This window comes from Zingiber officinale, chromosome 4B (genome assembly GCF_018446385.1).
Source record: "Zingiber officinale cultivar Zhangliang chromosome 4B, Zo_v1.1, whole genome shotgun sequence".
Lineage (NCBI taxonomy): Eukaryota > Viridiplantae > Streptophyta > Magnoliopsida > Zingiberales > Zingiberaceae > Zingiber > Zingiber officinale.
In genome coordinates, this window is record NC_055993.1 from 80,713,570 (window position 1) to 80,738,380 (window position 24,811).

Here is a 24,811-nt window from a genome sequence, read left to right on the forward strand (position 1 = left end):
AACCTTTGAAAATGAAATGGAACTATTATTTACTCCTTGAAAGAGTAAAGTGTGCCTAGTGGTGAAAATTTTGATTTTAATCTTAAAAGGCACATATTGGGAAATTCATAAGAGCTACCAAGTTGGGATTTTGGTATGTTCTTAGAAAATTAAAGGAAATTGAAGCTTTATGTTGAAGTGCTACTTTTGTGGAAAAATGAAATATGCCAACATTTGAGGATATGCTTAATTTCGACTGGCATAAATTAATCAAGGGAATTAGAAATGCCAATTTAGGCTTTGACATTTTTCTTGAAGCACTTTAGGGCAATCTAGGTTTAAGTTGTAAGTTTAGCTAAGGTTTTAAGGATACTTAGATAGTTAATCTAGGTATATTTTATTTATGCTAAATCTTGCCATGATTGTTTGCCCATCATATGTCATGACATCATGACTATTTTTGCATTCATATTTTATTATGAAAAATACAAAAATACCATGTCATGTCATGCATACATCATGTAGTTATAGGAATATTTCTTTTGAAAGTTATTTTATTTTGATGTATGCCATAACATTATCATGCATTAGTTTAAATTCCTTGTAATTAAGGACAAAAAGGCATTTAACAACAATTATTAACAAGTGACATCCTTGGTGGATGTCTAGTATATATCTAAAATGCCTAGATATATATGCATGATCCCTAGATTAGGGCAAAACCAATCTCTACATCTCACAAAGACTATAAGGTGACTTGTATGTGCTTTAGTGCACATTAGATACAAGTGAGATGTTAGGATGATGAACAAAGCTCAAGATGTTGATTTAGTGCATTCTTTTGAGTTTTAGGTTCATCAAAACACATAGTTATGTGTTTTCCCATCATTGGGAAAGCTAATGTACAAGTCATGTGCATTATGCCCAAGGAACATGATGGGATATTGATTTTGAAAATGTTTTTAAAATGTTTTTGGAAAACCTTGGTGAAGGCTATCTTTTGATAGTAATCACCATTGAATAGTTAGACACAAACTTGAAGAAAACACTAAAGTTTTTGCAAGTTTTCAAGTTTGTGTCAATCTTTGAAAATATGATGTATTTTCATAGAAAACTATTTTTCCTTGATAATATATGCCCTAAACAATGTCTACACGAAATTTCATAATTTTTGGATTTTTGTAGAATTTTCTAGGGGTTTCTGAAGTTGACTGAAATGGAATTTCAGCAACTATCAGAGCTCCGATCGATCCATGGATCGATCGATCCATGGATCGATTCAGAAGGCATTTCCCGCGAGCAGAAGCTCGCTGGATCGATCAGCCGATCGATCCAGGGTGTCTGAATCGATTAGTGGATCGATTCAGAGAGGTTCAATCGATTGGAACCCAACTCCAATCGATCCAAGTTGCTGATTTTGGCTGGGAAAGCCTGATTTCAGCACTTTGAACCTACTTTAGTCTAGGTAACCTTTCCAAACCCTTAAAATACATTTGTATACATAAAGAGGGGTGTTTTCGTGATGAAAACAAGGATGGAATGGTAAAGGAAGGCTAAGTTGAAGTTTAGGTTGAGGTTTGTTTCAAATTTTGAACATCTGAACCTCAAAACTTCTAAATCTGGGTTTCCTAAAGGTTTAGGGATTCCAAGTCATTGTTGGTGCAATGACAGAAGTTACCACCATGTCTTTAGGGGGAGGGACTCTTTAAAGACATGAAAATTATTTTTCATGAACCTTGGAAGGTGGTTAACCTTCTGTTGTGAAATTGCTCAAGGTTGAGCATTTAAACTTGAAATGGGGGTAAATGGGGAGTGGATATCCTCATCATTTCAAGTGGCAACTCAAGTGGTTGAAAATGCTCAAGGTTGGGTATTTGTCAACATTGGGGGAGAAGTTAAAGATAATGAAGGGTATGGGACCTTCAATATTGAGTTGATCACAATGAGTGAAATTGTGATCACGATGAGCAACTCTTCAGGGGGAGAGTCTTCAACAAATGGAGTTGTTGAAGTGTGCCCAAAATTGGAGCATAGGTTGATGTGTGTCCAAAGACGGGTTGATGTTTTTGTAGGGGATTGATGTGTGCCAATAGGGGGAGAATGAAAGGAAGTAAGTTAGGTTTTCATTACCTAGAGGGAGTTTGCCCTCAAGGGGAGAATAAAAGCTTAATTTATGGGTTCATTACCTAGTGGCATGAAGAAGGAGGCTATAGGATTAGCCTAACTTACATGTGGGATTGTAAGTGTTATTGTGGTATTGTCAACATCAAAAGGGGAGATTGTTGGTGCACCATCCCTCAGGTCAAGGTTGACACAGTTAACCAAGTCGAGTCTTGGTTTGAGTTTAGATGTTTGACAATAAGATATTGATTGGAGAAGAGTCAAGTAGGTCAAGGTTGTTGGATACTTGACTAAGAAGTCCTAACCGGCAAGCTAGGCAGAAGGAAATCCTGGTGAGTGAAGCCGGTGAAAGTCCTAGTGAGAAGCTAGGCGAAGGAAATCTCGTGAGTGAAGCGGTGAAAGTCCTAGTGAGTGAAGCTAGGCGGAAGGAAATCACGGTGAGTGAAGCCGGTGAAAGTCCTAGTGAGTGAAGCTAGGCGGATGGAAAACCCTAGTGAGTGAAGCTAGGTGAAAGTCCCGTGAGTGAAGCCGAGCAGGGAAGAAATCCAGATGGATCGAGGATGATCGGACATCCGGTGTTGGAAGTCCAAGTAGGTCAAAGGATTGATTGGATACTTGGCAAGGAAGGAAGTCCAGATGGGCAAGGTCGGACATCCGGGGAAGTCCAAGTAGGTCAATGGAGTGACCGGATACTTGCACGACAGTAAAAGTCCAGTGGGTCAGTTGACCGACACTTGTGGGGAGTCCCGGCGGTCAGGGAGTGACCGGATGCGAGGCATGATATACCAACAGTCAAGGTTGACCGGATGTTGGTTAGAGGTTTAGGACTTGGTTTGGGCAAAACCAAGTCTTGGATCGATCCGTGGATCGATCCGGTGGGATCGATCGGTGGATCGATCGATTCTTCCCCAATGACGAGGCCTCGGATCGATCCGTGATCGATCCGAGGTCCCGATCGATCGGCCGATCGATCGGGCGATCTTGCCGCGCGATAATGCTGGATCGATCCGTGGATCGATCCGGGCATTTGCACAGACGCGCTCTGGATCGATCCGTGATCGATCCAAAGCCTCCCGATCGATTCGCATTTGAATCGATCGGGATCACCGATGCGTCGTGTTTAAAGCCGCAGGCGAGCGTGGTCTTCGGCATCTCTTCACGAGCTCTTCTCAGATTCATTCCAGCTCCTCCACAGCTCTCTACAAGCACGTGATCGCCAGTTCTTGAAGGTTCTTGGAGGCTTTCCAAGTCAAGAGGCGGATCTATTGCAAAAGGAAGAAGTTAGGGTTAGGGTTTTTACTGCACATCTTGTAAGCTTTTGCTTAACTTGTATTTCCCTTTCTTCTTCTTGTATTGAGGGTGTTGTAGGGCTTCTCCGCCTTTGGTAGTTACCATAAAGGAGTGTTATTCTTAGTGGAGGGTGTGTGCGTTGGTGTGGATCCTTGGATTAGTCACCTCTTGTGAGGTGGATACCAAGTAAAATCCTAGTGTTAGCGTTTTGTGTTTGTTTCTGTATTTTCCGCTGCACATCCAAGAAGAAACAAGCAACGCCAAGCAACGAAGCGCACCAAGCGAACGCGACGAGCTATTCCCCCCCCCCCCCCCCCCCCTCTAGCTACTTTTGGTCCTAACAGTAATAACATTTTTTAATTTTTTGGAAATCAAGAGTACACAGCGGAAAAGAACATAGACGAAAAGAGAACGTTAACATAGGTGGGTTTACTTGGTTCGAAGTTTTCGACAACTCCTACTCCAAGGCCTGCACTCGCTCGGTGCTTTCGTTGGACAATCACTATAATCACAAAGCAATTACAAAATTTAAGTACAATTGCAGGAATTAAATTATACCAACAATATAACTTTGAAACTTGAGCACAGGTTGTCGGTGCAGCTTTTAGATATTCTGGAGACTTTTTCGAAGCAACGCGTGAGTATGGAAGTTGTAGCAATTAATCTTGTGAAGCTACTGGTTGAAGGCCTTTATATAGGCCCATTTCGAGCGCCTGGACCGCTACTGACGTGGTGATCTCTCGTTGAAACTTGATCCGTCAAGTTTATCCACTTCTGGGCACCCCGATCCCCTCCAGGTGCCTGAACCGTTGACGTGGGTTCGGCTAGTCATCGCACTCCAACTCAGCTTCATAATGATCGTTTGGACCAGCCCCAGGTGCCCGGACCGCTGGGGTGCCTAGCAGGTAGCCCGAGCGAAGCAAGTCTAGGCGCTTGAACCAACTCCAAAAGCCCGAAGTCCAGGTGCCCGAATCCCTTCTCGACGCCCGGACACCCTTTTCTTAGCACTTCGTCCCTGAAAAAAGGTTAGTCCAAGTAACAACAAATAAGTTTATCATGCAAAACAAAGTTAGCACAATATAGTAGAATAGCAGTAATAATTAGATCATGTCTCCCTGAGACCATGATCTAGTCAAGGTCTTAGCTTAGGTTTCCCAAATGTACCTAAGCTGGACCAACGCCTACAGTTCCCTCAACCGAGAGCGCGTCCTCACTGGATCTCTCCTCCATTTGCTTACCTCCACTTACCAACTGCAGTCACTTGATTTTGTCTTTGACCCACCAGGTCTTCCCGCTAGTTGTCATATCCCGTGGACCCAACTGGACTTCAGCTGGTTGTTAGATCCCGCGAACCCAACCTGACTTTCCATCAGATATCGGGTCCCGCAGATCTATTTGGGCTTTGCACCAGCTATCGGGTCGCACGAACCTAGATAGATCTCAGCCTGATGGCAGGTCCTTCAAATCAATCAACTCCTGCACACTTAGTAAAAAGGTTAGACAAACAATATATCTAACTTTAACCTATTTGTCATATATCAAAATCTAATTATCAGTGCAACCTGCACCAACACACTCAACCAAAATTTCCCTTTTAACTACAATTGAATCGAACCCCATTTAAGCTTCAATTGAACCAGCTAGTTTGGCTGAACCGGCTGCTAAACCAACATAAATCAGATTCAATTGCAATTTCTTCTTGGACTTTTGAAATTGAGCTTTAGAATGAGGCTTTGATATTGGATTCTAGATTGGGCATTTCTTCTCCTTTTATCCTGCAATTAAAATGAACCATAATTTGAATCATTTTGGATTGAACTGGTATTCTTCTTCTCAATTATTATCTCCCTCAATTTTTACAAAATAAAATATAATTAAATAATATCCAAAATATCTATAAAATGTACAAAAATTGAATTAAAGACTAATAAAGATCTGAACTCATCAAACACGCTAAAAGCATAGATTTGGATATATGAGAGGATAAAAATATCGATAAATTACACTAAAATAATACGTCCAAATGATGATTATCAATGGCCTGAGCCGAGCCTTGGATGATGGTGCCGAGATCCAGAGCTTGAGGTTGAAATATAGGTGATGTCGAGATCTGATACTGAGTCGGAGGGATTGTTGGCGACTGATCAAGGTCAAGATATAAGTGATGTTGGGAGCTAGGGTTGAGCCCGAGGGGATGTCGGTGTCGTGAGCTGGAGACATAGGTAATGTCGGAATTTGAGACTGAGTAGGAGGGGATGTCAGTGGCCTGGGCCTAGACATGGAGGATGGTGCTGGGATCTAAGATGGGCAGGGGAGATGTTGGCGGCCTGGGCCAAGACCTAGATGATGGTGCCGAGATCCGAAGGCTCATGATGTCGAGATTTGGGGCTGAGCCGGAGGGAATATCAATGAATAAGGCAGAAACATAGGTGATGTTGAGATTTGAGACTAAGCTGGAGGGGATGTCGATGGCCTGGGCAAACATGGAGGATGATGCTGGGATCTGAGACGGACAGGGGAGATGTCAACGGCCTGGGCCAAGACTTGGATGATGGTGTCAAGATCCGGAGCTTGAGGCCAAAATATAGGTGATGTCGAGATCTAGCACTGAGCCTGAGGGAATGTCAGCGATTGAGTCTGAGACATGGGTGGTACTGGGATCTAAGATCGGGTTGGAGGGGATGTTGGTGGCATGAGGCCGAGACATAGGTAATGCAGGGATTTAGGACCGAGCCTGAAGGGATTTCATTGACCTGGGCCTAGACATGGAGGATGGTGTAATTGGGATATGTGATGGGCAAGGGAGGTGTTAGCAGACATGGATGATGGTGCCGAGATCCGAAGTTTCATGATGTCTAGATTTCAGATTGAGCCAGAGGGAAGATATAGGTGATATCAATATCTGAGACTAAGCCGGAGGAATTGTTAATGGCCTGGGACCGAGACTAAGATGAAATTGGTAGTTGAGACTGACGAGATGTCAGGATCCATACTAGATCAAACTTTGAACATTTGAGATGAGTATATTGAGCGAATTCAATTATACCTGAATTTCTTTCATGGTGAGTGTTTTGAGCATAAGGGACGCGTGGAGATGCTAGAATTCCGCCACATTAGCAGCTACACTAACAAAAAAAAACTAGATCATTGTTCCAATTTGTGCATGATGTCTTTAACGCTTTGATGATTATTCTGACCTTTATTCACAATTGAAGGAGTTCTTAATCAGATTCCTGTTGCAAATCCAGTCGCCGGACTTCCACCCGTCTGGCGAAGTTGTTGCTGCCGCAAGAGCAGTACCAATCTCCGGCGCGGAGGTCGGAGCCCGCAAAACCAAAGGCCGACACACCACCACACCACCGCCTCTGAGACTAGCGTAGTCGGAGCGCTCGCCGCTCGGCCTCGGGTCGCAGCAGAACTGGCATGAGTCCCGGCGGCTGAAGTCTCCCTGCTTCCTGTTCATCTTCCCGAATCCAATTAATCGTAACCCTGCAAAAATCATGCCACGCTAAATCTTAATTACACCAACAGCTACCATTTCTCTCTAATTATTTATTTTTTTAAAAAAAATAAAGCTGTTTGATCATGTAGATACCAAAATTATGTGTGAGATCAAAGAACTTGACCAAAGATTTTCACTTACCTTAAACAAAGTAGCGTTAGGGAGAAGATGGATGGAATGGAGTGGCTTTCATACATGCATGGCCTTGTGTTTCTCACTTTTCCCTGCCACTGCTTAGAAAAGATCAAAGAGCAAGCATTTTTTTTTTCCATTTTTGGTCAAGAGAAACTAAAAAAACCTATTTTAAGAGATGCATGAGAGGAACATTTGAGTTCCAGCTTGTCACCTCTCTCTAATGATTCTAAACTACATATGCATCTTCTTTTGAAGCTATGCATTATTGTTTCCTTTTACCATTTTGAATGACCCTCTCTTCTTCCTCCCTGCCTTTCACCTCTCATTCTATAAGAGTCCATTGTTTTTATGAAAAATATCTATAACCAAGTTATATGAGCTTTTCAAATTGAATGTCACAATCTAGTCGTTTTATCATCCAAAAATATTGTATTTAATGTACCATTTTTGCTCTGATGGTACATACAGACCTGGATTCAATGAGCCTCGGATTTGATATACCAACCATGATATTTTAGGCTAGTTCCTCATCAATCTGTTGCATGTTTTCATGAGTGAGAATCCACTTTGGTTGCAAGATTTTGTAGTTTGACTAACGCAGTGAATCAGTAAAAGAAATTTCAGGGATGATTCTCATCAGGACATCTATAGTCGATCACAAAATGCTACAAATGTGCCCCCTAGTTGTCAATGATTGCTATGAGGCCATAAACATTTTGACATCTTAAAGTTCTAAATTTGGATAACTATGCTTGGCCAGACTATCTGTTGGTTGGGCCAAGTGCAGCCCACAAGCCGCGGTCTTGCGTCTCATGTAGGTCGGGCGCGGCACTACTGAACTAAGATCAAACCTTAGTACCGACCTCAACTTGACACCCCAAGTGTCTTAGTCCTCCGCAATCTCAGCATTCCATGTGATTGTCATCCATGTTCTTATTCCCCCTCATTCACATGCCCAAGTAGCCGCTGTCTCCTGGCCGGGAGACAAGCCAATGCCTTAGCAATGTCTCGTGCGAGCTGCTCAAGGAATTTACCCATGAGCAGCGTCTGGAAAAGCCACGGCACTGGCTCATGCCACCAAATGATGTGGAACACGAACAAAAACCACTCTGTCACGGGCATATGATCAACCATGTGATGTGTGTCGTCTTTGCCATGGCATTGAAGGTCTTTGTCATTTTCTTGCTGACTTTTAGTCATTTTCTTGCTAACCTTTGTCACGGGCATATGATCAACCAGATTCTGCGGTCAGATTCTGCGGTTCAGTCAGATTTTAAACTCCAAGTCAGATTCTGCGGTTCATGTTTTCTGCTAAATATTTCAGCACTCCACTGGTTTTAAGGGGAACCCCATCCTCTTTATTTATTTAATTTTTTTTTTCCAATTTTCTTTTTATTTCTTTTTTTGCACAAATTAGATGGTGTCTTTCTTTACTTAATCATTGAAAGGTCACTCTTTTTCATTTATTATTAAAAGTATATCTGCCTTTGTCTTCTAATTTATCTAATCTTGTGCAAAAAAAAAAAAAAAAACAAAACAAAAGATCGAATGGTGAGGGTTTAGGGTTTTAAAAGTACATAGATGTGTGTCAGGAAATCTTTGGAATTTACATGGTGAATCCAAGATGTCTGTATAGTAGGTTTAAGAAAAAATATATAATATATTGATTGTTTTTTTGTGTGTAAATGATGAATCTAAGGGCATCTATTTATATGAATTTTTTTTTTATAGTATTCAATATATCAATTGAATGCCACGTCAAAATATAAAAATTTGTCATTCCATCCGTAATTAAAAAAAAAAATCTCCTTATATATATATAATATTTTTTATGAATCTTATATTATCATTTTTTTTGTGCATTATTAATTATTGGCCCGGTAATCTTGTAATCTTGAGATGAAAAAGTAGATTTAAAATTTCACTACTTTCTTAAATTATAAAGATGAAGTCTTATCTCTATAATTAAAACTTTTTTCTTTATTTATTTTTATTTCACAAACCATTTTAAAAATCTTTAATTGGAGTTACCCTAACTAGATAGACTACTTTATAAGGTTTTTTTTTACTCGATTGGTAAATTTTATGTGGTAAAAAAGATAATTCACTTGCTTTGAGTGTCCTTGTCAATTCATTTCTAAATTAAGGAGGAGGTAAATTACATATGACTAATTAATTATTAGTACATGTAGTTAAGACATGATGATCAAAATATGAAGAGTATGGGAAAAACTCAAATGGTGAATTTAGAGTGTGTAGATGCATGTCAACAATTTAGATTTATATAGTAATTTTGACCAAAACTTTTAAGTGGCTTTACGATAATCAAATTTCATAAAACTGTAACCTTTAGACTATCCTTTGTCTTCAAAATTGCTATATAAGCCTAAATTAATTTAAAATGGACAAGCTTCTATAATTTTATAATTATTATAGTACATAATTGTCTTACAATAATATTTATGTTGTAACAACTACAAAGTCATAGATATAACGACAATTTATCAAAGGGCGTTGCTTGGATATTATATTTACCAAAAGGTGCATCGTAGGTTGGTATTTACCAAAGGGCGTAGTTTAACAAATTCAATTCCCAGATTACCCCTCTGGCTACCTGGCAACCACGTTTTTCAATCACCATTTTCCAAGCATCCAAGGCACAAATCGAATTGAAAAATAATTTATGGTTCGGATGCACGTCATCTCACTGTCTCTCTCCCTCTATCCCTCTGCGTGGTGTTATAAACACGAAAGAAATATGAACTCTGCGCTTGTCATTACTGCTCGTGCTAGTTGGTGGCATTGCAATAGACCAGTTAGGCTTTCGGGATATTGGCGTAAGAGTTTCAAGAGGAGACCAAAGGACAACTGCAGTTAAGAATGTCAGCAACTTCTTGCAAGAGGGAAATTAGTAGAATAATACATTTAAAGATTTAGACATGTATGTATAGATTTATTACTGTAAATTAGGGTAGCGATGGTAAATAAAAATTACAGTATTGTAGCAAAGGGTGGTGGAAAAAATGATTGTTATGGTTTATTTTGGTTGTGTGGGGAATAAATACTCGACAACACCTGCAATATGATGTAATAGAATACTTAATCGATTTAAGTCTTGTTATTTTCTGCGGTTGATAGTTAAGTTTGGCTAACCATTATTTATTTAGGGTTTAGGATTTAGTCAGTGGTGGTCCTAGTTTACAAGAAGTGTCTACTTCAGTAGGGGCCTGATATCGATGATATCAAGCCGAACGTGATCTGTGGTTAAAAGTTGGATTTTACATCATATAGATCTTTTCCTCGCTCAACCCTTCCTAGTGGTTTCAATTGAGCAAAATTATAAATTAACGACAGCACTTGATTATGTAGTTGCAAATTTACTAAATTAGTTTGAAATTTATTTATCAGGGACGATCATATAACTGAAGAAATTCTCTCTGAGATATGGAATACACTTGATACAAATTCTAACATTGGACATGGAGCTAATGTAGGAGAAGTATCCAGAACAAATATTCCATCATCTTCGCAGTATAGTTGTGTGTCTAACACAAATAGAAATAGAAGCAGTAATTTAACATTTGATCTAAATGAAGAAGCTAGTATTCAAGAAGATGAAGTTCTGAATTCTTGTACAACACTTGATGTTTACTTTGAGCCTACTTGGAGGGAGGAGGAAGGGTATTATAACCGAATTGGAGAGGAATTGCAATGTAATACAGATGTACAAGAATTCTTATCTAATGATATGCAGATTGAACAATATGAAATATCTCCAGAGCAGTATAGTGACTTAAAGGAGGAGTTCCCAATAGCTGATGATCTAGATATTCTAAATTCTCAATTGCTCCAAAGGCCAGTTAAAGAGGCAATAGATGAGCATGAATTTTTTGTTGGACAGATTTTTCCGTCTTGACAAGAGTTCAAGAATGCACTTGTGAAACATGTCATGGTTAAACATATGAGATATAACCCAGTCGACACTTGGAAAAATAAAGTAAAAGTCATCTGCTTCAATCAGCCATGTAAATGGAGAGTAGTTGCCCGGGGGGATGTAAAGTTCATTGTTACGAAATATATAAAGGAACACCAATGTGGCACCATTAGGGAAAGTGCTGATCATCAAGCATGTTCTTTATCATTTGTAGCATCTTTTGTTGAAGAGCAATTTCTTGCTAATGAACAATACAAGCCAAGTATGATTATAGCAGATATAAAAGCTAGGTTTAGAGTGACCATATCATATAGAAAAACATACATAGCTCGAGAGAAAGCGATGAAGAAAGTTGTTGGAGATTATGACCAAGCATATAAAGATCTTCCACTATATCTGCGTGAGTTAAGAGGCAGGGATCCTGAAACCTATTTGGCACTACACAGGAATGGAGATAATCAGTTTCAACGCTGTTTTTGGGGTTTTGGAGCTTGTAGAAGAGTATTAGGTCTTATCTTCGCAAATTGATTGGAATTGATGCCACATACCTAAGAGGCAAATATCCGGGTGTGTTGTTGATGGCTACATCAATTGATGCTAATGACAATGTCCTCCCATTAACCTTTGGAATCGCTGAAGTTGAATGTGGGTCTGCATGGGAGTGGTTTTTGGATCATACGAAGAGATTCTTTGATGTTGATCCAAAGTCAATGACTATAGTATCAGATAGACATCGCGGCATTATATCAGCAGTTTGGAAAGTCTATCCTACCGCTCATCATGGTTTTTTTTACCACCACATGTCTTGCAATATGGTAACAAATACTAGCAGTAGGTCAGGTTTAGACTTGTTTTGGGTAGCAGCTCGAACAAACACAACACTCCAATATGATCTCATAATGCAGTCCATGCTTGAAAAACATCCAGATGCTCATAAGTGGCTTCAGAACATTGACCCTAAAAGATGGGCTAATGCACACTTTAGTGGCAGAAGGTACACAATGCTAACAACCAATTGTGTAGAGAGTTTAAATGCTTTGTTCAAGGAGACGCATGAACTTCCCATAAACAGGTTAATTGATAATACCAGAAGAAAGGTTGCTCAATGGTTCTTTAACTGTAGGGAGGAAGTGTCGAAATGATATGTTGCGTTGACACCTCATGCGACCAAAGAAATGGAATCAAGAAGGGAGAAAGCTAGACGATATAAAGTTCACCCCTACTCTCAATCTGAAATGGAAGTAAAGACATGGGGTGCTTCATACATTGTTGATTTGGAGAGAAAGTAATGTAATTGCGGGGAGTTTCAAATTTCAGGATTGCCTTGCTCACATGCAATTGTCGTCATCATTCACCGGAACATAGATACACTCCCATATTGTGAACATTATTTTCATTCACAGAATTGGAATGTGACATACATGGATCGTATTTACCCCTGTCGAAGCAAGGAATTTTGGCCTAGGGGAGTAAACAAAATTATAGTTCTATGTCCCCGTAGCCTTGTGCAGCCGGGTAGGCGAAAGAAGGCAAGGATCGAGTCGAAACATAATGGGAAGGTAAAAGTCAAATGCAACAGGTGCAAACAACTGGGCCATAATCGGAGGACCTATAGAATGCTGCCAGCCCCTGGTTCTTGAATTAATTGTAAATTGGAGGAGTTGATCCATATGTTTTGCATGCAGTACATACATAGGATTGTAAAAAAACAGTTTTGGAAAGTGATGTTTGTGTTATATGTTTTATGTAGTATTTATTTTATGATACAATGGTATTGTAGGTATGAGAAGTGTCAACCATCACCTGCAAGGCATAATTAATATTTCACACCATATAGGTTTAATATATCTCTGCATTTCAATTCAATAGGAAGGGGTTTGAAATTTTAAAGTAATGTAAATATGTTTTGAAATATAAATGAGTTAAAACTCAGACAAAGGGATTGTAGTCATTCTTGAAAAATAAGATTTGAGTCATTGAAAAAAAAAAAACAGGTCACTATTCCATGCCAACTGGCACGGAGAAATAACTTCTAATCCAGGGAGTATAAATAAGTTTTGGCATCATTTATACCATCTCCCCACTCAGACCATCACAGGGAACGTGATTTCAGGTAAATCCAAGTAGGGGAGGGCCATTAGTGGATTTTGGTCAAAACCCACTGATGGACCTAGACACATCTGATATTACCCATTTCAGTTCGAGTGGGATTATGGAATTGCAAGGACTCCAACGGTGCTAGGAAATCATGATTTAAAGCTATATATGTGTGGTAGCAAGTGTTGAAAAAAAAAAGAATTCAGCCACCGTTGGGCCTGATATAAGAGCATATCAGGCCCACCGTGGGCCTGATATGAGAGCATATCAGGCCCAACGTGGGTCTGATATGAGCGCATATCAGGCCCAACGTGGGTCTGGTATGGTATCATTTCTTAAAACTTGATTCTATCTCCCTCTTCTATAAACTGAACACGTGCTACCATGTTCCTTATAAAAAAAATAAAATAAAATAAAATTTGAAGGTGCTACCATAGGGTTTAAGTCTACAGCATGGCCATCAGTGGGTTCTGTGCCAACTGGCACGGAGCCATAACTTAGTTTCCAGGGTGTATAAATTCGTTTTGACATCATATATACCATCTCACCACCCAGACTTCATAGGGAACTTTATTTCAAGTAAATTCAAGTAGGGGAGGGCCATCAGTGGGTTTTGGTTAAAACCCACTGATGGACCTAGACACCTCTAATTTGACCCATTTCAGTTCGAGTGAGATTCTGGAATTGCAAGGACTCCAACGGTACTAGCAAATCATGATTTAAAGCTATATATGTGTGGTAGCAAGTGTTGAAAAAAAAACAAAATTCAGCCACCGTTGGACCTGATATGAGAGCATATCAGGCCCACCGTGGGCCTGGTATGGTATCGTTTCTTAAAACTTGATTCTATCTCCCCCTTCTATAAACTCAACACGTGCTACCATGCTCCTTATAAAAAAAATAAAATAAAATAAAATTTGAAGGTGCTACCATAGGGTTTAAGTCTACAGCATGACCATCAGTGGGTTCTGTACCAACTGGCACGGAGCCATAAATTAGTTTCCAGGGTGTATAAATTCGTTTTGACATCATATATACCATCTCCCCACCCAGACCTTCATAGGGAACTTTATTTCAAGTAAATCTAAGTAGGGGAGGGTCATCAGTGGGTTTTGCTCAAAACCCACTGATGGACCTAGACACCTCTGATTTGACGCATTTCAGTTCGAGTGGGATTATAGAATTGCAAGGACTCCAACTGTGCTAGCAAATCATGGTTTAAAGCTCTATAGGTGTGGAAGAAAGTGTTGAAAAAAAATAAAATTCAGCCACCGTTGGGCCTGATATGAGAGAATATCAGGCCCAACGTGGACCTGGTATGGTATCGTTTCTTAAAACTTGATTCTATATCCCCCTTCTTTAAACTCAACACGTGCTACAATGCTCCTTATAAAAAAATAAAATAAAATAAAATTTGAAGGTGCTACCATAGGGTTTAAGTCTACAGCATGACCATCAGTGGGTTCTGTGCCAACTGGCACGGAGCCATAACTTAGTTTCCAGGGTGTATAAATTCGTTTTAACATCATATATACCATCTCCCCACCCAGACCTTCATAGGGAACTTTATTTCAGGTAAATCCAAGTAGGGGAGAGCCATCAGTGAGTTTTGGTCAAAACCCACTGATGGACCTAGACACCTCTGATTTGACTCATTTCAGTTCGAGTGGGATTCTGTAATTGCAAAGACTCCAACGGTGCTAGCAAATCATGATTTAAAGCTATATATGTGTGGTAGCAAGTGTTGAAAAAAAAATAAAATTCAGCCACCGTTGGGCCTGATATGCGCTCATATCAGGCTCAACGTGGGCCTGATATGAGCGCATATCAGGCCCAACGTGGGACTGGTATGGTATCGTTTCTTAAAACTTGATTCTATCTCCCCTTTCTATAAACTCAACACATGCTACCATGCTCCTTATAAAAAAATAAAATAAAATAAAATTTGAAGGTGCTACCATAGGGTTTAAGTCTACAGCATGGGGAGTGAGATACGACTAATAGTATCGTATCATACCTTTACTCTCTACCACATATTTAACGTAAAAATAAAATGGTGGTTGTTGGTTCTCCAAACTTACAAGGCATTATTTTAAATTTATAGCTCCTCCCCTCTGAAACCTTCTAATTGAACGAGAATTTGAGGAAATCAAAAGTCAGATAGAAATTATAATTTTTTAGCAACTAGAATACATTCAGATAGTATAAGAGTACTAATCTATATGTGTGTGTGTGTGTGTATATATATATATATATATATATATATGTATATATATATATATATGCACTATTCCGTGACAACTGCCACGGAGGCATAACTTAGTTTCTAGGGTATATAAATTCGTTTTGACATCATACATACCATCTCCCCACCTAGGCCTTCACAGGGAACTTTATTTCAGGTAAATCCAAGTAGGGGAGGGTCATTAGTGGGTTTTGGTCAAAACCCACTCATGGACCTAGACACTTCTGATTTGACCTATTTCAGTTCGAGTGGGATTATGGAATTGCAAGGACTCCAACGGTGCTAGCAAATCATGATTTAAAGCTCCATAGGTGTGGTGGAAAGTGTTGAAAAAAAATAAAATTCAGCCACCGTTGGGCCTGATATGAGAGCATATCAGACCCAACGTGGGCCTGATATGAGCGCATATCAGGCCCAACGTGGGTCTAGTATGGTATCGTTTCTTAAAACTTGATTCTATCTCCCCTTCTATAAACTCAACACGTGCTACCATGCTCCTTATAAAAAAATAAAATAAAATAAAATTTGAATGTGCTACCATAGGGTTTAAATCTACAGCATGGCCATCAGTGGGTTCTGTGCCAACTGGCACAGAGCCATAACTTAGTTTCCAGGGTGTATAAATTCGTTTTGATACCATATATACCATCTCCCCACCCAGACCTTCATAGGAAACTTTATTTCAGGTAAATCCAAGTAGAGGAGGGTCATCAGTGGGTTTTGGTCAAAATCCACCGATGGACCTAGACACCTCTGATTTGACCCATTTCAGTTCGAGTGGGGTTATATTCTAAAACTCCAGAAAAATCATAGAAAATTTCTAAAATAATGTTGAGAATTTTCGGGCGTAACATGATATTAAAGAGTATTATTAGAAAATAATAATAATTAATCATACAAATAAATCGAGTCGAATAAATTTAAAATAAAATAATGGGATATTAGGCCCAAGTTTCAATCTGCAAAAGCGCACACTCTCCTACTTCGGTCGTCATCTTCTTCTCGAAGGCATTCTATGTAGCTCCGTTCGAGGCGTGACTCTACCATCACCGGCGTTCTAAAATCGGTTTCGTACGTAGCTTCGTTGCTCATTTAGTGGTTCTTTCTATAACGGTTTAACCTAGGGTTTGTGTTACTGTTATTGACATGTTAGAATAAGAGCATAGTCGTTATTACGGAATCTAAGAGTTATTTTTCTGGGTGTGGTTATACGGTAGCTAGGTTCGCAATGGCTATAAAAGAGGCGTTGACCAGTGTGAGTGCTGATCGACCAAGTTATCCAAGTTATGTCAACAGAGGAAGAACTAAAAGAATGAACTGGAAAAGTACCATTTGTCACTTCAGAAAATTTATTTCTTCTGTTCAACCGACTGTAGAATCAGAACAGAAGATTCGATGCACACCTTTTTCGTGGATCCTCGACCTCCCTAATAGTTCTTTTGTAAGAGCTCAAGTCCAAAATATGTTTGATAATTGGGATCAAGAGGAAAAAACTTTATCTTCCATGGGAAGAAACTCAAATTTACAAAGGTAGACGTGGGACTGATTCTTGGCCTTCCTGACAATGGAGAAATAGTTCGTCTCGATTTAAATGAGGCTTCTAGCGCACTGTACAAGGAGTTTTTCCAAGATTCGGATTATTCTACCAAACATTGGAGAAACTAATTAAGAAGTCAAGATCAAATGACAAGCTCTACTGTCAGTTGTATATCCTGCATTTTTTTGCAATGGTTTTGTTTTGTGGTAGTAGCAGTGTTCTCAGAATACTTGTGCTCTCCCTAATTGACTGTGTAGATGATTTTGACAACTTAGCTAGGTTTAACTGGTGCAATGCAGTATACAGTTTCATGGCTCCTCAATTAGACGCCATTGGCTTGGAGCTTACATTAAGACTAAAACCACAGGTTGCTGATGCAACGCCCAAGGCCCCCTTGCTCAAGGGATTTCCAAATATTTTGGTTATAAGTCCGATTACATATATATCACGATATTTGTAATGAATATGAATTATTTTTATAATCATATTGTAGGTATGGGTGTGTGAGCACATCAGCATTATTGATCCAAACCATCCTGAAAAATTGCCTAGAATACTACGATGGAGGTGGCCTAACTATCATGTTGACACAATCAAAAAAATGATAGACCGTGTAACTGCAGATAAAATTTTAGTAGATTTAATTCCGGCAGAATTAGAGTTGGATTTACTACCAAATTGGGCTCAGCCAACTGAGCCTCTTGAGTTGGTTGGCCAAGGATCTTTACAGCAACCCGAAGAAGGTCTACTGCAGTGTGACGATACGGTAGATTGTAGTCAGTGCAAGGAAAAGGGAGAAAAAATTGAAAGTTTAAAGCAAGAATTACATAAAGCTACTAAAAGTTTGGAGGAAGCTAATAAAAACCTGGCAACGACCATAGAAGAAAAGGATAGTCTCTTAACAGCAAAGGATATTATGATTGCTGAGATGAATTCTATGCTTAAAGAAAAAGATCTACAAATAAGTGAACTGCGTAAGGAACGGGATACGAGTGCCACCAAGGCTGAGACTATCAATGCTGATGTGGATAGCAAAATTTTAAATGTAAAAGACAAAATCATCGCCGATGCCGAAAATAAGATTAAAGAGCTCCAAGAAATTATACAAAGCAAGGTATCAGGGGAGCCAAGAGCATCAGAAGGCATAGACCCTAATCTGCCTACACTACCAACTAATTTTCATGTAGGCCCCAAAAGAAAGAGAACTCAGAGAAGTTTGATATTCGAATGTATAAAAAAAAAAGGCAAACAAATTGTTCAAGCTGTCGAACCAGATGCTCCTGCACCATCAAAGACAGGAGATACAAGTTCATCACAAATAAAAAAAAAATTGTGATGAACTTAACAAGGTCAAGACCAAAATATTGAAGGTACTGTTGAGAGTAAGTAAGTCATTATTTTTATAATCCTTAATGACATAGTAGTATTTTAATTCTCTCAGCAAGCGAAGACATTTTTTAAGAAGAGTACAGATGGTGTGATAGCCTATGCGTTATTGAAGCTCAGTCAGTTAAGGTAACGTATTTGGCAGCGTAAATACTTAAATCATTTGTCAACGAAGGATTATTATTGGAGTTTAATAATATTTATTATACTTTTAATTGATTTGGTTAATTCCATTGTCTGTATCCTTGTCTCCGTGTGTGTAGAGTGACGGTGCATCCAATATGGAGGAATGATACTTTCTCTTTAGATATGCAATCTTTTATGACAATATTTGATTGGACGCAATACACCAATGGAGATTGCATAAATGTTTATTGGACTATTCTTGCTAATGAAGCTAAAAACTCTAACTCACTGTACCACCCATCCATATTTTGTGGGGTTGGATTTCGAGTATGTCCCTTATCTCATTGTAAATTGTTTATAATATATATTCGATGCAGTCAACTCATTAGCTATCTTGTTTGCCTATGACTTGTTTGGAATGATGCACGTGGATGCATTGAAATAAAGTGCAAAAATTGATGAGGACAATGTCATTAGATATATTTTCTGTCCTCTAAATAACCAAGATGATCATTGGCATCTAATGGTCATGGACCTGGAAGAAAGTCAAATAATTCATTATAACTCTCTTTGCACCACAGAAAATTACACTGCTGTTTTTGATCAAACTGTAAGTATCAAATTTCTTATATCCAATAATCATTGGTTATGTATTAATTACTATTGTTTGTTATTTGTAGGTGTTGTTTTTTAAGGAGTTAAACTGGTCATACTATCTCATATGGCATAAAGGATTAGCACCTTTCTCCGGGAGAGAGTATAAAATGATTCAAGTTAATGGCCCCCACACAAAGCAAATCGTAAGTATTTGTGTCTGTTCCATCATATTTGGGTTGTGCTTATTTTATAATGGATTGTGCTTTTGTTTTGTAAGTTGGATTGTGCTTTTTTTATGATGCACTATGCAGAGAGTTTGATGTTTCAGAGATCTGCAGAGTTTATACAAGTTGATATGAGAGCTTATAGATTTAGACTTGGACATAAAATCATGTCTGACAAAAACTTTAAACTGTAGATACTTAAAAATTATAATAAACTATTCTTGTAATGATTTACTGATTGTGTAAATTAAAATTATGGTGAATCAAATTATTTTATTTTATTTTATTTTTTGATAAGGGGGAGATAGAATCAAGTTTTTTGATATGAGATAAGAAACCATACCAGGCCCACGTTGGCCCTAATATGTTCTCACATATTTTATTTTACTAATTGTGGCTAATTTAATTTTTTTTTTCAACACTTTCTACCACACATATGGAACTTTAAACCATGATTCGCTAGCACCGTTGGAATCCTTGCAATTCCAGATTCTCACTCAAACTGAAATGGGTCAAATCAGAGGTGTCTAGATCCATCAGTGGATTTTGAGCAAAACCCACTGATGGCCCTCCCCTACTTGGATTTACCTGAAATAAGGTTTCAGAGGGGAGGAGCTATAAATTTAAAATAACGCCTTGTAAGTTTGGAGAACCAACAACCACTATTTTATTTTTACGTCAAATATGTGGTAGAGAGTAAAGGTATAATACGATACTATTAGCCGTATCTCACTCCCCATGATGTAGACTTAAACCCTATGGTAGCACCTTCAAATTTTATTTTATTTTATTTTTTTTATAAGGAGCATGGTAGTACGTGTTGAGTATATAGAAGGGGGAGATAGAATCAAGTTTTAAGAAATGATACCATACCAGGCCCACGTTGGTCCTGATATGCGCTCATATCATGCCCACGGTGGGCCTGATATGCTCTCATATCAAGCCCAAGGGTGGCTGAATTTTGTTTTTTTTTCAACACTTGTTACCACACATAAATAACTTTAAATCATGATTTGCTAGTACCGTTGGAGTCCTTGCAATTCCAGAATCTCACTCGAACTGAAATGGGTCAAATCAGAGGTGTCTAGGTCAATCAATGGGTTTTGACCAAAACCCATTGATGGTCCTCCCCTACTTGGATTTACCTGAAATAAAGTTCCTTGTGAAGGTCTGGGTGGGGAGATGGTATATATGGTGTCAAAATGAATTTATACCCCCTGGAAACTAAGTTATGCCTCCGTGCCAGTTAGCACAGAATCCACTTATGGTCATGCTGTAGAATTAAACACTATGGTAGCACCTTCAAATTTTATTTTATTTTATTTTTTTTATAAGGAGCATGGTAGCACGTGTTGAGTTTATAGAAGGGGGATATAGAATCAAATTTTAAGAAACGATACAATACCAGGCCCACGTTGGGCCTGATATGCTCTCATATCAAGCCCACGGTGGATCTGATATGCTCTTATAGCAGGCCCAACGGTGGCTGAATTTTGTTTTTTTCAACACTTTCTACCACACCTATGGAGCTTTAAACCATGATTTGCTAGCACCGTTGGAGTCCTTGTAATTCCATAATCCCACTCGAACTGAAATGGGTCAAATCAGAGGTGTCTAGGTCCATCAATAGGTTTTGAGCAAAACCCACTAATGACCCTCTCCTACTTGGATTTACCTGAAATAAAGTTCCCTGTGAAGGTCTGGGTGGGGAGATGGTATATATTGTGTCAAAACGAATTTATACACCCTGGAAACTAAGTTATGCCTCCGTGCCAGTTGGCACAGAACCCACTGATGGCCATACTGTAGACTTAAACCCTATGGTAGCACCTTCAAATTTTATTTTATTTATTTTTTTTTATAAGGAGTATGGTAGCACATGTTGAGTATATAGAAGGGGGAGATAGAATCAAGTTTTAAGAAACGATACTATACCAGGCCCACGTTGTGCCTGATATGCGCTCATATCATGCCCACGTTGGGTCTGATATGCTCTTATATCAGGCTCATGGTGGGCCTGATATGCTCTCATATCAGGCTCAATGGTGGCTGATTTTTTTTTCAACACTTGCTACCACACATATATAGCTTTAAATCATGATTTGCTATCACCGTTGGAGTCCTTGCAATTCTAGAATCTTACTCGAACTGAAATGGGTCAAATTATAGGTGTCTAGGTCCATCAGTGGGTTTTGACCAAAACCCACTTATGGCCTTCCCCTACTTGGATTTACCTGAAATAAAGTTCCCTGTGAAGGTCTGGGTGGGGAGATGGTATATATGGTGTCAAAACGAATTTATACACCCTGAAAACTAAGTTATGCCTCCATGTCAGTTGGCACAAAACCCACTGATGGTCATGCTGTAGACTTAAACTCTATGGTAGCACCGTCAAATTTAATTTAATTTTATTTTTTTTATAAGGAGCATGGTAGCACGTGTTGAGTTTATAGAAGGAGGAGATAGAATCAAGTTTTAAGAAATGATACCATACCAGGCCCACATTGGGCCTGATATGCGCTCATATCAGGCCCACGTTTGGCCTGATATGCTCTCATATCAGACCCAACGGTGGCTGAATATTTTTTCACAACACTTGCTACCACACATATATAGCTTTAAATCATGATTTGCAAGCACCGTTGGAGTCCTTGCAATTCCAGAATCCCACTCGAACTGAAATGGGTCAAATCAGAGGTGTCTAGGTCCATCAGTGGATTTTGACCAAAACCCACTGATGGCTCTCCCCTACTTGGATTTACCTGAAATAAAGTTCTCTGTAAAGGTCTGGGTGGGGAGATGGTATATATGGTGTCAAAACGAATTTATTCACCCTAGAAACTAAGTTATGCCTCCGTGCCAGTTGGCACAGAACCCACTGATGGTCATGTTGTAGATTTAAACCCTATGGTAGCACCTTCAAATTTTATTTTATTTTATTTTTTTTATAAGGAGCATTTTAGCATGTGTTAAGTTTATAGAAGGGGGAGATAGAATCAAGTTTTAAGAAATGATACCATACAAGGCCCACATTGGGCCTGATATGCTCTCATATCAAGCCCACGGTGGGCCTGATATGAGAGCATATCAGGTCCAACGGTGGCTAAATTTTGTTTTGTTTCCTCAACACTTGCTACCACACCTATGGATCTTTAAACTATGATTTGCTAGCACTGTTGGAGTCCTTGCAAGTCCATAATCCCACTCCAACTGAAATGGGTCAAATCAGAGGTATCTAGGCCCATCAGTGGGTTTTGAGCAAAACCCACTGATGACCCTCCCCTACTTGGATTTACCTAAAATAAAGTTCCCTATGAAGGTCTAGGTGGGAAGATGCTATATATGGTATCAAAATGAATTTATACACCCTGAAAACTAAGTTATAGCTCTGTGCCAGTTGGCACAGAACCCACTGATGGCCATGCTGTAGACTTAAACCCACTGATATGCATTCATAGCATACTATCCTTTTTTTTAGCAAGCATTACAACAAACAATCCTTTTGACTATGTTTTAGGTTATTTATAGTTTGAAAAAAATAGCAGACTATGAAATCCACGACAAAAGAGAGATGTTCAATTGAAATGTAAAGTTACACACGTTGGGCCTGATATGGTATCATATCAGGCCCAAAGGGAGACTGGATTTTTTTCTCCACGTGCTATCACCCATAGAGAGCTTTAAACTTGTATTGGATAGCACCATTGGAGTCATTGCGATACCTTAATCACACGAGACTTGAAATGGGTCGAATCAGAGGTGTCTAGGTCCATCTGTGGATTTTGGCCAAAACCCACTAATAGGCCTACCCTACTTGGATTTACTTTATCTCACCCTCCCTATGAAGGTTTGAGAGGGGGGAAAGTATATATGGTCTCAAAACATAGTTATAAACCCTAGGTAAGAAGTTCTTTGTCCTTGCCATTTGGAACACAACATGTGTTTCTTGCAGTTTCAGGAATAAGAACCATTTTTTTTTCTCGTAACTTAGTTACTTTGGTGTTCCATAATTACATGCCTAATTCAAATTTCAAAGCCTACCTTGTGCTCTTGAAACCGAGTTTTGGTTCCAGCCTATTTGATTTTCTAAACAATCTCAACCGTTACCATGTTTTTAGTTTTGAGAAGATAGAAATAGTGTGCAGTATAACTTATATACATTATCTCTCTTTTCACTAATAAGCACCAACATCGCAATTTGGATTTCACTGATAAGCACCAGCATCGCAATTTGGATATTGTGACTAATCACTATGCAATATTATTAATATTCCAGTGACAGTTTATACTCTTCTCATATAATACATACCACTGTATTAAACAACAAAGATGCATACAAAGATATAAAACTACCTACACTTCGTAAGTTCATTTACATTCTCTACAAGTTTTTTCCTTATAAGACTATGGATATTTAATCCAATGTTTTAAAAAACTTATCCCTCAAAATTGATACCATTACATTAATTCTAATTTTTTTCATGTCTCCTTGTTTGAAGTCCATCTTCATATCGTATAGGAGACATCGAATGTATTGCATCACAAAGAAGCCACAGTCAACGCTGTAAATAACAACACCATTTTAATGGTCAATATTTTTTATCAATATGTTCTATTCACACTCTGTGCTCGACTTACCTAGCTTGTTGTTGTGGACATTCTATTGTGCGAGAAACCCATTTATCGAACGGATAACGCCTTTCAAATTTTGGATCAATAGCAGCAACGTGCTCACTACTATAGAGTTTAAAATCTGATACATGTAAGATTGAAGAGGAAATATATATTTTCCATCAACGAGCATTTATATTAGAATACAAACATACACATGAATATTGGATGCTCACCGCTCCTTCAAATTCGTATTTGTATTTACTTCCACTTGCTAGAGAATTGTACTGATTGAACGTCATTGATTTGGTGTCCACCATCAGCAAGTGGAAGTGTGCATTATCACTGCACAAAAGTATAAAAATATACCTAACCTCTTCATCTCCTCTATCTGTCTTTATCAGGTGTTGGAAGGCAAACTTACTTGACGATTTTATTAATGACTACAAATATGCAAAGTCATACATACATAGCCAAATAATAAAATGAATTCTAATTTGTCCTATTCTCAAATAAATTTCTTACTGTGAATAATGTTGAGCAATATATAGACTTGTTGTATGTCCTTCCAGATGAAAATGCCCCCCCCTAAATAGAATTTTACAATACATGTCGATTACGTCCCTCTTGTCAACATCTCTCCATTCACACCAGATAACAGAGAATACACATCTAAACAAAAGGGTGGTTCCTCCCAAACTAAATCATTTATAAACCTACAAAGTAAATAAATCAATGATTATTTTTACAAATATAAATATGAGAACCATAGATCAACTATGTAATTAGAGAAGCATATAATTGTCTTGACTAATCAACTCTGTATTTCACATATTTTAATTTCTCTAACACTTTTAACAAGTACGCCACCTCTTCGTCTTCTTTTTTTTTCTTGAAAGTCTTAAATTGCTTCTTCACATAATATGCGCATAAACATAAAAGGCATTTAGATAATCTATTAAATCAAATAAATTACAATGAAATTTGCAGATATCATCTTACAGTAATGGCTTGTTTCCTCATTTTG

At 38.6% G+C, this 24,811-nt stretch overlaps 1 long non-coding RNA gene across 1 annotated transcript; it reads right to left on the bottom strand.

Annotated features, from left to right (window-relative positions):
* Positions 1–3,807: 3,807 nt before the first annotated feature.
* On the bottom strand, positions 3,808–7,706 carry LOC121975258. Its single transcript, XR_006110294.1, has 5 exons — positions 7,034–7,706; positions 6,588–6,879; positions 6,437–6,510; positions 4,629–5,165; positions 3,808–4,405 (listed from the first exon to the last, which is right to left on the bottom strand). It is a non-coding gene; the product is annotated as an uncharacterized LOC121975258 (long non-coding RNA).
* Between the last annotated feature and the right edge of the window lie 17,105 nt (positions 7,707–24,811).